Source organism: Mobula hypostoma, chromosome 5 (assembly GCF_963921235.1).
Source record: "Mobula hypostoma chromosome 5, sMobHyp1.1, whole genome shotgun sequence".
NCBI lineage: Eukaryota > Metazoa > Chordata > Chondrichthyes > Myliobatiformes > Myliobatidae > Mobula > Mobula hypostoma.
Genome location: NC_086101.1, coordinates 165,763,550 through 165,782,720, shown reverse-complemented (window position 1 = coordinate 165,782,720; position 19,171 = coordinate 165,763,550).

The following is a 19,171-nucleotide window of genomic DNA, read 5'->3' as shown; positions in this document are numbered from 1 at the left end:
ATTCCACACAGACGATACCAGAGATTGTGATGGAACCTAGGTCCTGGATCTGGGAGGTAGCAGCTCCACTAGTTGCACAATCTTCATTGTATTTTTTGCTCTTAATTTTAAATGTGTTGTCAAGTCTCTGAACAATTTGTGAATGGACGCCCACTAAAAGACCTGTAACTAGAAAAACATTACCTGACAAAAAGCATATTACTAAGAATGAAAATTACAAATAAATGAACTGCACATGATTCTCATGATGTGATCTAATCTATATTGGGGAAGGTAAACACAAAGACACTCTTTGCAGAACACCTGTCAAAGAGGGCAACCATCATTTTAATTCTCCATACCGCTCCCACTTTGATCTCGGTCTTTCTAACATAGTCCAAGATGACCTCAAGGAGCAGCATCTGATCTCCTAAGTAGGTTACAGCTACTAGGGCATAACATTGAATTCATGTTTTTCCTTTTCACACCAGAATTGGCCAGCTATGATGAAATGTTATTAACCTACAATGTTAATTCACTTATTCTTCCACTACACAAGCTGCCTGATGTACTGAGTATTTTCAGCATTATCTTTTAATTCAGATTTGCAGCAATTATATTTCAATTATGTTGTTGTTGTTGAGGTTGAGCGCCACTGAGTCATTGTTGACGACTAGCAACCCTATAGACCCATAGTGTAGTGCTGTCCACTACACTATGGAGATAGATTGCCAGACCTCTCTTCTGTGCAGATACTGCTGCTACTCAGGTTGGGAGCCGGCCAGATTCAAATTCAGGACCATCCGCCTCAAAATCCAGTGTTCAAGCCACCACACCACTGGCCAAGCCCATTTCAGCTGTAAACATAAAAAATGTCTGCAGAAGCAACACACACAAAATGCTGGAGGAACTCAACAGGCCAGGGAGCATCTGTGGAAATGAATAAACAGTCAGCGTTCCGGGCCGAGACCCTACTTCAGGACTGAAAAGCAAGGGGTAAGTTTCCAGAATAAAAAGTTTGGGGGGTGGGGAGGGGAAGGAGGATAGCTGGAAGGTGATAGGTGAAGCCAAGTGGGTGGGAAAGATAAAGGGCTGGAAAGGAAGAGATCTGATAGGAGAGGAGAGTGGACCATAGGAGAAAGGGAAGGAGAAGGAGACCCGGTGGAGATAATAGGCAGGTAAGAAGAGGTAAGAGTGGGGAATAGAAGAGGATTAGGGGGAGGGATTTTTTTTACTGGAAGGGGAAATCACTAGATATATTTCAACTATATTTCCAGTTCCATTCGCACTATATTTCAAAATTCCAACATTATTTATTTTCTCTCTTCTGACCTCATTCATCTCCTTCCCATCAAATCTCTTCCAGATAGATGAGCACTTCACCAATCCCTTGGACCTGACAGCTCTACTGCTTGCATTAAGTCTAACTTGTTCTCACTCTATTTCAGACATTCTTTTTTTTCCCGTCTCTCCATTCCTCTTCTTTCTTTCAACTTAAAACATAGTTGTTTCCTATGTTTCCCTTACTCTAATGAAAGATCATCCACCTGAAATGTTAACTTTTGCTATCCTTCAGATACTGTCCTATGTGCTGACCTTTTATGGTCGTCTGATTTTATTATATTTCTCCTGAAATAAACATAATTGTCTCCTGAACATAGATCCTGTGGTATTTTTTCACCAGTGGTTTAGAATCTGGTGTGCAGTTTTGATATTTGGCAGATCTGCTAGCGCCTAAGCAGACCATGATATGGTTCATAAATACACTAGAACAAAGTACTGAAATCATGGTATTCTACTTATCAATAGCAAAATTTGCAATCTTCACATACTTAATATGAACATAGAACATAGAATGGTACAGCACAGTACAGGCCCTTTAGCCCACAATGTTGTGCCAACCCTTAAACCCCCCACCTTAGATTCCTCCATATACCTGTCTAGTAGTCTCTTGAACTTCACTAGTGTACAGTATCTGCCTGCACACTGACTCAGGCAGTGCGTTCCCTGTGGGGTGGCTGAGTTTTGAGAGATGAATTGCCTGCTTTGAGCCAGCATCGATGCCAACTTTCAGCTTCATCGTGTCTGATCTTAAAAGTTTCTTCCCCCAGGCAGTTCATCTGATCAACCACTCGAGTTAACCAACCCCACCCCTGTCTATTAACACTTGTCACTGCACTGCAAATACTTTAAACTAATTTTTATAATGCTGTTTACATACAGATGTTTATGTATATTGCACATTTTATTCCATGACCATACTTTAATCTCTAACTTTATTTTTATATAATTCCTCAATCTTTATAATTGTTGAATGCTGTGGCTTTAACAGCAAATTCCTAATACGTAAGACAATAAGAGCGTAAGATGGAGGAGCAGAAGTAGGTCTTTCGGCCCATCGAATCTGCTCCACCATTTTATCATGGGCTGATCCAATTCCACTCCCCTGCCTTCTTCCCACACCTTTTGATGCCCTCTTCACTCCTGATGTCATACCCTCTTGTCCTAGACTTCCCTACCATGGGAAATAACTTTGCCATATCTAATTTGTTCAGGCCTTTTAACATTCAGAATGTTTCTATGAGATCCCCCCCTCATTCTCCTGAACTCCAGGGAATACAGCCCAATAGCTGTCAGATATTTCTCATATGGTAACCCTTTCATTCCTGGAATCATTCTCGTGAATCTTATCTAAGCCCTCTCCAATGTCAGTATATCCTTTCTAAAATAAGGACCCTAAAACTGCACACAATACTCCAAGTGTGGTCTCATGAGTGCCTTATAGAGCCTCAACATCACATCCCTGCTCTTATATTCTATACCTCTAGAAATGAATGCCAACATTGCATTTGCGTTCTTCACCACTGACTCAACCTGGAGGTTAACCTTTAGGGTATCTTTCACAAAGACTCCCAAGTCTCTTTGCATCTCTGCATTTTGAATTCTCTTCCCATCTAAATAATAGTCTGCTCATTTATTTCTTCCACCAAAGTGCATGACCATACACTTTCCAACATTTTATTTCATTTGCCACTTCTTTGCCCATTCCCCTAAGCTATCTAAGTCTCTCTGCAGGCTCTCTGTTTCCTCAACACTACCCACTCCTCCACCTATCTTTGTATCATTGGCAAATTTAGCCACAAATCTATTAATCCCATAGTCCAAATCATTGACATACATTGTAAAAAGCAGCGGTCCCAACACCGACCCCTGTGGAACTCCACTGGTAACCAGTAGCCAGCCAGAATAGGATCCCTTTATTCCCACTCTCTGTTTTCTGCCGATCAGCTGATGCTCCACCCATGCTAGTAACTTCCCTGTAATTCCATGGGCTCTTATCTTGCTAAGCAGCCTCATAAGCGGCATCTTGTCAAAGGCCTTCTGAAAATCCAAGTACACCACATCTACTGCATCTCCTTTGTCTCCTCTGCTTGTAATTTCCTCAAAAATTTGCAGTAGGTTAGTCAGGCAGGATTTTTCTTTCAGGAAACCATGCTGGCTTTGGCCTATCTTGTCATGTGCCTCCAGGTACTCTGTAATCTCATCCCTAACAATCAATTCCAACAACTTCCCAACCACTGATGTCAGGCTAACAGGTCTATAGATTCCTTTCTGCTGCCTCCCACCCTTCTTAAATAGTGGAGAAACATTTGCAATTTTCCAGTCATCTGGCACAAAGCCAGAATCTACTGATTCTTGAAAGATCATTGTTAATGCTTCTTCAATCTCTCCAGCTACTTCCTTCAGAACCTGAGGGTGCATTCCATCAGGTCCAGGAGATTTATCCACCTTCAGACCATTAAGCTTCCTGAGCACCTTCTCAGTCGCAATTTTCACTGCACATACTTCACATCCCTGACACTCTTGAATGTCTGGTATATTGCATATGTCTTCCACTGTGAATACTGATGCAAAATACGCATTCAGTTCCTCTGCCATCTCTGCGTTTCTCATTACAATATCTCCAGCGTCATTTTCTGTTGGTCCTATATCTACCCTCAACTCTCTTTTACCCTTTATATACTTTAAAAAGCTTTTGGTATCATCTTTGATATTAGTCACCAGCTTCCTTTCATAATTAATCTTTTCCTTCCTAATGACCTTCTTAGTTTCATTCTGCAAGTTTTTAAAAGCTTCCCGATCATCTATCTTCCTTCTAGCTTTGGCTTCCTTGTATGCCCTCTCTTTTGCTTTTACTTTGGCTCTGACTTCATTTGTCACCCACAGTAGCATCCTTCTTCCATTCAAAAATTTCTTCTTATTTGGAATATATGTCTTGCTCTTCCCCCATTTTTTGCAGAAACTCCAGCCATTGCTGCTCTGCTGTCCTTCCTGCTAGTGTCCCTTTCCAGTTACCCTTGGCCAGTCCCCCTCTCATGCCATTGTAATTTCCTTTATTCCACTGAAATACCAATACATTGGAATTTAGTTTCTCCTTCTCAAATTTCAAAGTGAACTCAATCATATTGTGATCACTGTTCCCCGAGGGTTCCGTAACCTTAAGCTCTCTTATCACCTCTGGATCATTGCACAACACCCAATCCAGCACAGCCGATCCCCTGGTAGGTTCAACAAAAAGCGGTTCTAAAAAGCCATCCCTTAGACATTCTACAAATTCTCTCTCTTGAGGTTCAGTGCTGGCCTGGTTTTCCCAATGATTATCATGACATTGCCCTTCTGACACACCTTTTCTATCTCCTGCTGTAATTTGTAATCCACATCCCAGCTGCTGTTTGGAGGCCTGTGTACAACTGCCATTAGGGTCCTTTTATCCTTGCCATTTCTTAACTCAACCCATAGAGACTCTACACCTTCCAATCCCATGTCATCTCTTTCTAATGATTTAATGTTATTTCTTATACACAGGGCCACACCACCCCCTCTGCCTACTAACCTATCTTTCCGATACACTGTATATCCTTGGACATTCAGCTCCCAATGGCAGCCATCCTTTAGCCAAGTTTCAGAGATGGCTACAATGCCATACTTGCCAATTTGTAGCTGAATTTCAAGATCGTCCATTTTATTTCTTATGCTGCATGAATTCAAATGTAACGTTTTCTGCATTCTGTTTTAACTGCACCATGCCTCTATTACCCTGTAACTCATCCCACTGGCTGTGATTATGCCTCATCTCCTGCCTGTCTTTTCTATCATCTCTGTTGGACGCTATCTTTGATTTATTTCTGTTTTCTCCTTCCTCAGCCCTATCACTCCGGTTCCCACCCCGCTGCCAAATTAGTTTAAACCCTCCCTGACAGCTCTATTAAATCTGCCTGCTAGGATATTGGGCCCCTTTGGATTCAAGTGTAATCTGTCCTTTTTGTACAGGTCATACCTCCCCCAGAAGAGGCCCCAATGATCCAGGAACCTGAAGCCTTGCCCCCGACACCAGTCTCTCAGCCACGCACTAACATGCCTGATCATGCTATTCTTGCACTTGTTAGCATGTGGCACAGGCAGCAATCCTGAGATTACTACCCAGGAGGTCCTGCATTTCAGCTTCCTACCCAACTCCCTGAATTCGCTCTTCAGGACCTCCTCCCTTTTTCTACCTAAGTCACCGGTACCAATGTGTTCACTCTCTCCCTTCAGAATACTCTGCACCCGATCCGAGACAACCCATACCCTGGCACCTGGGAGGCAACACACCATGCGGATATCTCTATCAGGCTAACAGAACCTTCTGTCTGTTCCCCTCACTATGGAATCCCCTATGACTACCGCATTCCTTACCTTCTTCTCTCCCTTCTGCACCATGGAACCAGGCTCAGTACCAGAGACCCGATCGCCGTGGTCATCCTCTGTCAGGTCACCCCCTCAACAACATCCAAAATGACATAACGATTACTGAGGGGGATGGTCACAGGGGTGTTCTCTACTATCTGAGCTCTTCTCATCCCTTCCCTGACAGTCACCCACATATCTAACTCCTGCAGCCTCGGGGTGAGTAACTCATTGTAGCTTCTATCTATCTCCTGCTCACTGTCCCTAATAAGCTGTAGGTCATCAAGCCGCAGCTCCAGATCCCTAACGCTGTCTCTCAGGAGCTGCATCTCGGTGCACCTGGCACAGATGTGGCCATCTGGGAGACTGGAAGATTCCCAGGATTCCCACATCTGACACCCAGAGCAAAGTGCTAACCCTACAGACATGCTCTCTATTCCTCCAAAAAAAAATGCAAGGAGAAAGACGAAATCCACTTACCTCGCTGAAGCCCGAGTGAGCCAAAACCCTACCACTCTGCCTCAGATCACTCCGTCGATGACTGTTCTGCTAGGCAATGTCTCCCTTTTATACCTGAACCTTCCCTGCTCTCCAACTCACAATTGGTGTGCTGGTTATAGCCAAGTTCCCATGAAGCTTTCCCCTTTTAAACTTCGCTCCCGGACCTGTGCACCATCTCCTCTCTCGGAGCTCTCCAACTCACGATTGGTGCGCCGGTTATGGTGGATAAAGTTGATCCTTGATCTTTTAAAAGATATTGGCAGTCAGCTACCTTTCTTATTCATTATGATGTTTGCTTTTATCATGTAGACGTGACAATTTCAGGCTTTATACAAATACAGTAAATTTAAACAAAAATGTATATCCTAAAATGCATGGTAGATGGTACTTCCTGAATATTTTGAAAAATATTATTGACAATTACTTTTCCATGTTCCCTAGGACAGTGCCTGTCTGTCTGAATATGTGCAGATCATTTTTTTGTTAACTTTCTGAGCCTGGCAAAAGAAGGGACTTATGTTTATAAAGTTTTTTTTTCCTTTTTGCCAACATGCCCTACAAAGACATAACGCTTTACGGAACACCTAGTGCTATCTGTAAGGAGTTTGTATGGTTTCCATTGACCGCATGGGTTTCCTCCCACATTCCAAAGATGCACAGGTTAGAGGGTGTGCTTTGTGGGTGTGCTATGTTGGTGCTGAACGCATGCAGAGCCCCAGCACATCCTCAGATTGTGTTGGTCGTTGAATCAAATGACACATTTCACTGTATATTTCGATATACATGTGACAAGTAAAGCTAATCGTTAAGATCTTTATCTCAAAGTTCCAAGTAAATTTATTATCAAAGTACATATATGCCCCCACATACAACCCTGAGATTCATTTTCTTGCAGGCAATCACAGTAAATACAAGAAACACAATACAGTCAAAGAAAAACCACATCCAACAAGACGGACAACAACCAATGTGCAAAAAACTGCAAATACAGAAAGGAAAAAATAATAATAAATAAACAAGAAATAAATATCGAGAACATGAGATGAAGAATCCTTGAAAGTGAGTCCATAGGTTCTGCGAACAGTTCAATATTGGGGTGAGTGAACTTATCCCCTCTGAGATTCAAGAGCCTGACGGTTGAGGAGTAATAAATGTTGTTGAAAGTGGTGCTGTGGGTCCTGAGGCTCCTGTACCTTCTTCCTGATGCAGCAGTGAGAAGACAGCATGGCCTCGATGATGGATGATACTTTCCTGTGACAGCACTCTGTATAGTTGTGCTCAAAGGTGGGGAAGGTTTTACCCGTAATGGACTGGGCCATATCCACTACATTTTCCAAAGCTTTTCCGTACAAGGTTTCCATACTAGGCCATATGCAACTATTTCCTGTTGAGGGAGAAAAATGTTTAAGGAACAAAGGAACACATTACTCATGAATTAAGAGTGATCAGTCCCTCAAGGCTCCTTTGCCATTTGAAAACATCCCTTTTGATTTAATTATAACTTCAACTCCACTTTCACGTTAACCACTTTCATCCCCTTCTTATTTATCAAATGCCTTAAATGATATTTAAAAACTACTACTTCTACTTTTTGAAGAGGACTTCTAAAGAACTACAAACCTCATGAGACAGAAAATTAAAAGTCATCACCTGTCTTAAATGAGTGACACCTTATTTTAAACAAAAACTATGTGTTCTAGATTCTCTGTTCTAGGGAGCAGTAGTCTCTCCATATTCACCCATCAAGGTCCCTTAAGGTATTATATGTTTAATCAAATTCCCTTTCATTATTCTAAACTCTAGTGGATACTGCTGTGAACAAACATCTATTGATGCTTCTGGACACATCTTCAGTGATGTTCCTGGAATCATCGGGTGTTTCGGGTCTTTCAACATCATACAACCTCCTCCAGGTGACCCAACCGGGGCTGATCAGACCCCAGCTTGTGTCCAGATGGCTAGCTACTTATGACTCCATGGCTCCCCTCTTTTGAGCCACAGCCAACTTGAGGCCCTCTCTGCCACATCGGTGGTACTGCGGATGGCTCTCCTCTTCCTCTGTCCCTCGATGCCCAAAATGCTGAAGGCTCAGGCTAAGGAACGGGCTGCGAATCCCCTACAACAAACCTCCACTGGGAGACACCTCGCTGTCCATCCAGCCTGCTGACAGTTGCTGACCAGTCCTGCGTACTTCCTTTCAAAGGCCTCTTCCAAGCTATCTTCCAAGCTAGCTAGCTGCCAGTCCCTTGCAGAGGTCAGAATGCCTGCAGATGTTCTTTTGGCAGGTATTGGCTGCTCCCCAGCTCTCACAAAGGGAATGGTCTGCTTGGAGGGTCGAGACCCCTTTGCCCACTCAACTCCTGCGCTGACGGCTTCAGCCTAACCTATCCAGTCTTTCCTCATAAGAAAATCAACTATTCCCAGTACCAGTCTAGTAAGCCTTCTCAGAACAGCTTCCAATGCATAAAAAATCTTATAAATAAGGAGACCAGTACCATACACAGTTCCTCAGCATGGTCTCACTAGTGCCTAGGTGCTAAATCAAGCATAAACTCTTTACTTTTGCATTCAATTTATAACACCATAAGACGTAGGAGCAGAATTAGGCCATTCAGCCCATTGGGTCTGCACCGCCATTCCATCATGGCTGATCCCGAGTCCCACTTAACCCCCATACACCCGCCTTCTGACCATATCCTTTGATACCCTGACCAATCAGCAAACTATCAACTTCTGCCTTGAATATACCCACGGACTTGGCCTCCACCTCAGTCTGTGGCAGAGCATTCCACAGATTCACTACTTTCTGACTAAAAAAAAAAATTCTCCTTACCTCTGTTCTAAAAGGTTGCCTCTCCATTTTGAGGCTGTACCCTCTAGTTCTGGATACTCTCACCATAAGAAACATCCTCTCCACATCCACCCTATCTAGTACTTTCAACATTCAGTAGGTTTCAGTGAGATCCCCCCCCCCCCATATTCTTCTAAATTCCAGTGAATACAGGCCCAAAGCTGCCAAACGCCTCTTGTATATTAACCCCTTCATTCACAGATTCATCCTTTTGAACCTCCTCTGGACTCAATGACAACACATCCTTTCTGAGATATGGGGCCCAAGACTGTTGACAATACTCCAAGTGCAACCTGACTGGTATCTTATAAAGGCTCAGCATTATCTCCTTGCTTTCATATTCTATTCCCCTTGAAATAAATGCCAACGTTGCATTCGCCTTCTTTACCACAGACTCAACCTGCAAATTAACCTTCTGGGAGTCTTGCACGAGGATTCCTAAGACCCTCTGCACCTCTGATGTTTGAACCTTCTCCCCATTTAGATAATAGTCCACACTATTGTTCCTTTTACCAAAATGCATGATCATACATTTCCCAACACTGTATTTCATCTGCCACTTTTTGCCCATTCTTCCAATTTGTCAAAGTCCTGCTGCAATCATATTGCTTCCTCAGCACTAACTACCCCTCCACTCATCTCTGTATCATCTGCAAGCTGTGCAAAAAGCCATCAATTCCATTATCCAAACCATTGAAGAAAAATGTGAAAAGTAATGGTCCCAATACTGACCCCTGAGGAACACCACAAGCCACTGACAGCCAATCAGAAAAGGCCCTTTTTATTCCCACTCACTGCCTCCTGACTATCAGCCATTCCTCTATCATGTTAGTATCTTTCCTGTAATGCCACAGGATTTTATCTTGTTAGGCAGCCTCATGTGTGGCACCTTATCAAATGGCTTCTGAAAATCCAAATAAATGACTTTCACTGCCTCTCCTTTGTCCATTCTACTTGTTCCTTCCTTGAAGAACTCTAACAGATTTGACAGGCAAGTTTTCCCTTCACAGAAACCATGCTGCCTTTGACTTATTTTATCATTAGTCTTCCAGTACCTTGAAACCTCATCCTTAATAATAGACCCAACACTTTCCCAACCACTGAGGTTAGGCTAACTGGCCTACAATGTCCTTTCTTTTGCCTTCCTCCCTTCTTAAAGAGCAGAGTGAAATTTGCAATCTTCCAGTCCTCTGGTGCCATGCCAGAATCAAGTGATTCTTGAAAGATTATGACCAATGCATCCATTATCTCTTCAGCAACTTCTCTCAGAACTCTGAGATGTAGTCCATCTGGTCCAGCTGACTTATCCACCTGAAGATCTTTGAGCTTGCCGAGCACTTTTTCCTTTGAAATAGCAATGGTATTCACTCCTGCTCCCTAACACTCCCACAGTTCTGGCACACGGCTAGTCTTCCACAGATGCAAAGTATCCATTAACTTCATCTGCCATTGCTTTGTCCCCCTTTACTACCTCACCAGCATCATTTTCCAGGAGTCCAATATCAACTCTCACCTCCCTTTTACTCTTCATATAACTGGAAAAAGCTTTTGGTATCCTGCATTATTTTTTTCCATCGTTTGCCCTCATAGTTCATCTTTTCCCTTCTTATAAGCTTTTTTATTTGCCTTTTGTTGGATTTTAAAAGCTTCCCAATCATCCAGCTTTCCATTCGCTTTTGCTACCTTAATACCCTTTCCTTGGCTTTTATGCAGTCCTTAATTTCTCTCATCAGCCACGGCTGCCGACTCCTGCTATTTGAGAACTACTTCTTCTGTGGAACATACCTATCCTGCACCTTGTGAACTACTCCCAGAAACTTCAGCCATCTCTGCCCTGCCAATATCCCTGCCAGTATCCTCCTCCAATCCACCTGGGCACGCTCTTCTTTCATGGCTCTGTAATTCCCTTTATTCCATTGCAAAACTGATCTATATGAGTTATGCTTCTCCCTCTCAAATTGCAGTATGAATTCAATCATATTATGATCACTGCCTCCTAAAGGTTCCTTTACGTTAAGCTGCCTATTAAGATCTGGATTATTACACAATACCAAATCTAAGATAGCCTTTCCCCAAGTAGGCTCAAGCACAAGCTGCTCTAAAAAGCCATCTCATAGTCATACAACAAATTTCCTCTCTTGCAATCCAACACCAACCAGAATTTTCCAATCCCCTTGCATAGTGGTCCCCCATTACAATGTGTCATTACATGCCTTTTCCAGCTCCCTTTGCAATCTCAACCCCACATCTTGGCTACTATTTGGGGGCCAATATATGATTCCCATAATGTTTCTTTTTTTCCTTGCAGTTTCTTAACTTCACCCACAAAGATTCAATATTCTCTAACTCCATGTCACCTCTTTCCAACAGAGCCACACCACTGCCTATGCCTTCCTATCTGTCCTTTTGATGTAAAGTATATACTTTGATATTAAGCTCCCAACTATGGCCTTCTTTCAGCCACGACTCAAATTATGGCCATAATGTTATACCGACCGATCTCTAATTGCCCTACGGATTTGTCCACCTTATTCCGAATGTTATGCGCATTTAAATACAGTGCCTTCAGTGCTGCATTCTTCACCCATTCGAGTTTTGCCTCTATGGTATAACTTAACTCTTTACTCTGTCTGCATTTGTACCTAGCCACTGGCTTGTCCTCCTTTACATTCATGTTACACCCATCATCTCCTTGTAAACCTACTGGCTTATCTTCAGCTCTATCATACTGGTTCCCATCCTCCTGCCATATTAGTTTAAACCACTCCCAGCAGCTCTAGTAAACCTGCCCACAAGAATATTGGTCCCCCTCAGATTCAAGTGCAACCCATCCCTTTTGTACAGGTCCCACCTGCCCCAGATGAGATCCCATATATCCAGAAGTCCGATTCCCTGCCTCCTGCTCCAATTCTTTAGCCACACATTTATCTGCCACTTCATTCTTTTCCTATCCTCATTGTCGTGTGGCACAGACAGCAATCCAGAGATTACTATGCTTGAGGTCCTGCCTCTCAGCTTCCTTCCTAACTTCCTGTATTCTTTTTTCAGGACCTCCTCCCTTTCTCCCATATTGTTGTTATCAATATGTACCATGACTTCTGGGCTGCTCACCCTCTCTTTTCAGGATATTGTGAATGTGTTCAGAATAATATTAATTCCCTAGCAATAAACAATAAAATTCCACTGGCTTTCAAAATCACGTGCTATACCTGCTCAACTACTAATGAACCAAATGCAGAAGCAAATTTGAGAACAGCAAGATTTAGAAATGTGACAACTAATTGGCTGATATGAATATTGACCAAGAAAAAAAAAGGACAATTTACTATTCTTCCTGTAATGCCTGGGATGTTTTACATTCATCTGAATTGGTGAACTACTTATTATCAAAACTATTTATTCAACAACATTGTGCTCATACATAAGTGTTATGTTGTAGACCTAAAATATTAGGCCAAAATTACATTGTGAGCTGTAAAGTATAATCACAGGCAAGTGCATTTCCAACTAAACAAAAAGACAGATGTCTTGTTGCATACTTTCTGCCAAGATGTACAGCTAACAAAAATATGGCATCCTACAAAGTGTTAGCTATTCAGTTACATCTGGGCCTTCAAGGCGTTTTAATAACAGCCTCTATCGTCCACAGCTTACCAGTGGTGTGATCGCATTTCTTATGCATAAAAATCCTCAATGAATCTTGAAACCCTGTGTATATGAAAGATTGTTAAAGCTTAGATTTGGAAGCTTTTTCAGTCAAAAGTATAGCATAATAATGCACTTGTTTTTATCTAATCTTTATCTTTTAGAATCTTATTTTAACACTTTTCTTATGCATATTTAGGTGTCGTTCTAGTTACTCAGACAAAACTGTAGGATTTAACTTCAATATATATTTAAAGACACTCTCTCAGCCAGGAATCAGCTAACAGCCTTGAAACAAGATGCAAAACTTCAAACTGTCCAGAACGGTTCAGTCCAGTTTGAGCTGGGCCCTCCATTACTGCCTGATCTAAGCTCTACCCCACCATTTCCCCAGTGATGGCAGGTCACATTCCTCCCCAGACGGCAGGACATTCTTATCCTGTGAAGTCAGAATCTTTCTCTAATCACCAACACGCTCTGGAAAATTCTCAAACATCAAACCTCATGCTTTTTGATATTGGCACTCTCTCTGTCACACTCCTAGACCTTGAGACCTTTGCTTAAAGCCTGTCTTTCACAAGCCACGGTGCTCCATTTTCTATAAACCTTCTATATCAATCAAGGCTCTGTATCAACATTTACATCCAAACAATGGCTAATACCTAACAGTTGCCTTGACTTAAACATTACCAGACGCTTGAATCTTTTCTCTACGTTGTCACATGCCCTTCATTGTCAAGATTAAGTTCATCGCCATGGGCATATATAACAAGGGTATAAATACCATGAAAGTAACCTTTTTGCAGCATTAGTACAATATATTATAATCATGGCAAACACAAATTACATAAAGGACCTAGTGCTTTCCTGGCGAACATAACAAATAAACTCTTCTCGGGCTTTCAGCCGGGTACAGCCAGGTACAGATTTTAACATGTTTTGATGGCAAACTCTGCCATCTTCGTCAGGGATGATGCCTGGGCACATCTAGTCTGGTGGTATTTATACCCCTACCGTCTGTCTCTCCTGATTGGTTAGTCCTCATCCAATCAGGCATCTCCCTGATGAAGATGGCGGAGTTTGCTGTTCAAACATCTGTTAAAATTGATATCTGTACCCAACTGGAAGCTTGAGAAGAATTTATTCATGAACTTAAATAAGCATACACTATACTTAACTTACACAACATACTAAGTAGAGACAACGTAAAGACAGAATCAGGTCTATTATCACTGGCATGTTTCGTGAAATTTGTTAACTTAGCAGCAGCAGTTATTCAATATATAATATAGAAGAAAAAAATAGTAGTAAGTAAATCAATTACAGTATACATATGTTAAATAGATTTAAAATTGTTCGAAAAAAGAAATTATATATATTAAAACACTTTGGCAGTGTTCACGGGTTCAATGTCCATTTAGGAATTGGATGGCAGAGGGGAAGAAGCTGTTCCTGAATTGCTGAGTGTGTGCCTTCAGGATTCTGTACCTCCTTCCTGATGGTAACAGTGAGAAAAGGGCATGCCCTGGGTGCTAGAGGTCCTTAATAATGGACACTGCCTTTCTGAGAGACCACTCCTTGAAGATGTCCTGGGTACTTTGTAGTCTAGTACCTAAGATGGAGCTGACTAGATTTACAACCCTCTACAGCTTCTTTCGGTCCTGTGCAGGAGTACCCTCCATACCAGACAGTGATGCAGCTTGTCAGAATGCTCTCCACAGTACATCTATAGAGGTTTTTGAATGTACTTGTTGATGTACCAAATCTTTTCAAACTCGTAATGAAGTATAGTTGCTGCCTTGCCTTCTTTATAACTGCATTGATATGTTGGGACCAGGTTAGGCCTTCAGAGATCTTGACACCCAGGAACTTGAAACTGCTCACTCTCTCCACTTCTGATCCCTCTATGAGGATTGGTATGTGTTCCTTCGACTTACCCTTCCTGAAGTCCACAATCAGGTCTTTCGTCTTACTGATGTTGAGTGCCAGGTTGTTGCTGCGATACCACTCCACTAGTTAGCATATCTCACTCCTATACACCCTCTCGTCAACATCTGAGATCCTACCAACAATGGTTGTATCATCAGCAAATTTACAGGTGGTATATGAGCTGTTCCTAGCCACACAGTCATGGGTATAGAGAGAGTAGAGCAGTGGGCTAAGCACACACCCCTGAGGTGCACCAGTGTTAATTGTCAGCAGGGAGGATATGTTATCACCAATTTGCACAGATTGTGGTCTTCCAGTTAGGATGTCGAGGATCCAATTGCAGAGGGAGGTACAAAGGTGCAGGTTCTGTAACTTCTCAACCAGGATTATGGGAATGATGGTATTAAATGCAGAGCTATAGTTAATGAACAGCATCCTGACATAGGTGTTTCTGTTGTCCAGGTGGTCATTGAGCCATTGAGATTGCGTCTGCCATTGACCTGTTGTGGCAATAGGCAAATTGCAATAGGTCCAGGTCTTTGCTGAGGCAGGAGTTCAGTCTAGTCATAATCAACATCTCAAAGTGTTTCATGATGTAGATGTGAATGCTACTGGGTGATAGTCATTAAGGCAGCTCACTTTATTCTTCTTAGGCACTGGTATAATATTAACATAGAACATAAAATAGTACAGAACAGTACAGGCCCTTCAACCCACAATGTTATGCCGACCCTCAAACCCTGCCTCCCACATAACCCCCCACCTTAAATTCCTCCATATACCTGTCTAGTAGTCTGTTAAACTTCACTGGTGTATCTGCCTCCACCACTGACTCAGGCAGCATATACCACGCACCAACCACTCTCTGAGTAAAAAAACCTTCCTCTAATATCCCCTTTGAACTTCCCACCCCTTACCTTAAAGCCATGTCCCCTTGTACTGAGCAGTGGTGCCCTGGGGAAGAGGCACTGGCTATCCACTCTATCTATTCCTCTTAATATCTTGTATACCTCTATCATGTCTCCTCTCATCCTCCTTCTCTCCAAAGAGTAAAGCCCAAGTTCCCTTAATCTCTGATCATAATCCATACTCTAAACCAGGCAGCATCCTGGTAAATCTCCTCTGTACCCTTTCCAATGCTTCCACATCCTTCCTATAGTGAGGCAACCAGAACTGGACACAGTACTCCAAGTGTGGCCTAACCAGAGTTTTATAGAGCTGCATCATTACCTCATGACTCTTAAACTCTATCCCTCGACTTATGAAAGTTAACACCCCATAAGCTTTCTTAACTACCCTATCTACCTGTGAGGCAACTTTCAGGGATCTGTGGAGATGTACCCTTTTTGAAGCAAGTGGGAGCTTCCTCCCATAGAAGCGAGAGGTTGAGAATGTCCTTGAATACTCCCGCCAGTTTTAGTTGGCATAGGTTTTCAGAGCCTTACCCGGTACTCCATTGGGACCTTCTGCCTTGTGAGGGTTCACCCTCTTTAAGGAGGGCCTAACATCGCTGCCATTCATGCTATTGGGTTTTGCTTTGTGGGAAGCAATATCTTGCAAATCCTGCCAGAGCTGTCGTACATCTGATGTCGCCTCCAAGCTCATTCATAGAACATAGAATAGTACAGTACAGTACAGGCCCTTCAGCCCACAATGTTGTGCCGACCCTCAAACCCTGCCTCCCATATAACCCCCCACCTTAAATTCCTCCATATACCTGTCTAGTAGTCTCTTAAACTTCACAAGTGTATCTGCCTCCACCACTGACTCAGGCAGTGCATTCCACACACCAACCACTCTCTGAGTAAAAAACCTTCCTCTAATATCCCCCTTGAACTTCTCAGCCCTTACCTTAAAGCCATGTCCCCTTGTACTGAGCAGTGGTGCCCTGGGGAAGAGGCACTGGCTATCCACTCTATCTATTCCTCTTAATATCTTGTATACCTCTATCATGTCTCCTCTCATCCTCCTTCTCTCCAAAGAGTAAAGCCCAAGTTCCCTTAATCTCTGATCATAATCCATACTCTCTAAACCAGGCAGCATCCTGGTAAATCTCCTCTGTACCCTTTCCAGTGCTTCCACATCCTTCCTATAGTGAGGCAACCAGAACTGGACACAGTACTCCAAGTGTGGCCTAACCAGAGTTTTATAGAGCTGCATCATTACATCGCGACTCTTAAACTCTATCGCTCGACTTATGAAAGCTAACACCCCATAAGCTTTCTACCTGTGAGGCAACTTACAGAGATCTGTGGATATGTACCCCAAGATCCCTCTGCTCCTCCACACTACCAAGTATCCTGTCATTTACTTTGTACTCTGCCTTGGAGTTCATCCTTCCAAAGTATACCACCTCACACTTCTCCGGGTTGAACTCCATCTGCCACTTCTCAGCCCACTTCTGCATCCTATCAATGTCTCTCTGCAATCTTCGACAATCCTCTACACTATCTACACCACCACCAACCTTCGTGTCATCCACAAACTTGCCAACCCATCCTTTGACCCCCACATCCAGGTCGTTAATAAAAATCACGAAATTGCCTCTTCGCCCTCGGCAAATCATACCTTGTTTTCAGGCACAGGCCTGGGTCACCAGACTTGAATGCCACAGATTTAGCCTTCAGCAGATGACGTACCTCCTGGTTCATCCACATACATAAAAGTTCAAGTTGGCACTTCACTATCCTGAATGTGATGCATCCACAGGTAACAATCCAAAATGGTTATAGCCCAGGATGCTCTGCAATGATCTATACACACTCACTCTCTCTATTGTTACCAATTCCTGCTTCTTTTATATTTTCACTATATTTTAATCATTTTCCAAGACAAATTTCAAGGGAGTGCCTTTTTCAAGTGTCTATTATTGGGTAAGTGAACAACCTGCTCACCATAGCCAGCCCAGTATAATTAGGACCTCAATATTGAGAGTGCTAACCTGACATTCATTTACTTGACCTTATCAAAAGCCTACCTGAAGTCCACAACACCTTAGCTTCATACTCTTTAGATTTCTTTTGAAAAAGCTCCAACAGATTTGTCAGATGTGATTTCACCATGCATAAAGTCATGCTGCCTTTCCAGAATTAGACCTCGCCTATTCAACTACTGATGTATGCTGTCTCTCAGAATCACCCCCACTAACATATCCACCAATAATGTCAGACTCACCAGCCTGTATTTTCCTGGTTTGTCTTTGCTGGCCTTCTTGAACAATGGTCGAATATTAGCCTCCCTCCAGTCTTCCAGAACTTCAGTTGGGACTAAAGGTGAAGCAAATGCCTCCACAATGTTACCTCTAGCTTCCCACAAGATCACCCCTTTTTTTTTGCCCTCCCAATTTCCTTCTTACATGTACTTTGATACTTTAAGGTCATTGATGGATTTGCTTTTTGCAGATTGCAGATCCAAATTATCCCTCCTCCTTTTTCTTGATCAGAGCCTCAATATGTCTCATCAACCAGAGTTCCTCAAACTTTCCAGCCTTACCTTTCACCTGAGGAGTATGCTTTTACTGTAATCAAAAGTACTCTGAATACAATAGACATTATTAGCATTGCAGCAACTTTAAACCATCTTTTGTAGCATTATTTGTACATACTGGAGATGGTCTCACTCCAATCATAGCAAGATTCCTTTTGTTTGCCTCAGACTCCATCAAAACAACATCTTACTCAAGATCTGAGCTCAACCTGTCACTTCTACTGAGCATGAAACCGGCTGATTTCACATGTTCTCAGACACATGTTGGGCAGTGTGGCTTGAAGGGCTTTTTCCGTGCTGCATCTCTAAATAAAATAAAACATGCTGATCTGGCCCAGGGTTCGGAATGATACCAAAAGTCTGTGCAGCTGTTCAATTGTTTACCCAATGTTTTTGGGTAAAGAATGGAATAATAGGATAAGGTCAGCCGAAAGTAATGGGAAATAAGTAGAGGCACAAAGCAACACCTCAGTCATGGTGATTTAGAAGCTTTTTATAATGTGCTGCTGATGGAGTTCATTATGTCACATTGCTGCATTATTAGAATATTTTAAAAGTGAGAAATAAAGCATTAATGTATTTGTTATCTCAGAGGTTTCTATCTTCTTTTTGGAATTAATATTCAAGTCAATGCTGTTATTGAACTCTACTTTCTCAGGAGGTGAAGAAAATTTGGCATGTCTCTGTTGACCCTTACCAAATTTTATCAATGCACCGTTGAAAACATCCTGTCTGGAACCATAACGGCTTGGTGTGGACACAGTTCAGCACATCACAGAAACCAACTACCCTTCTATGGACTATGTCTACTTCCCGCTGCTTCAGTAAAGTCACAACCATAATCAATGATTTCCTCTCACTCCAGAAAATTTCTTGTTCTCTTTCCCATCAGGCAGAAGATACAAAAGCTTAAAAGCACATATAATAAGGCTTAAAGACAACAGCTACCCTGCTTGTCTGCTTCTTAAAGAGACCTCTTGCATGATGAGATGGACTCTTGACCTTACAATCTACCTTATGATCTTACAACCTTATTGCTTACCTACACCACTC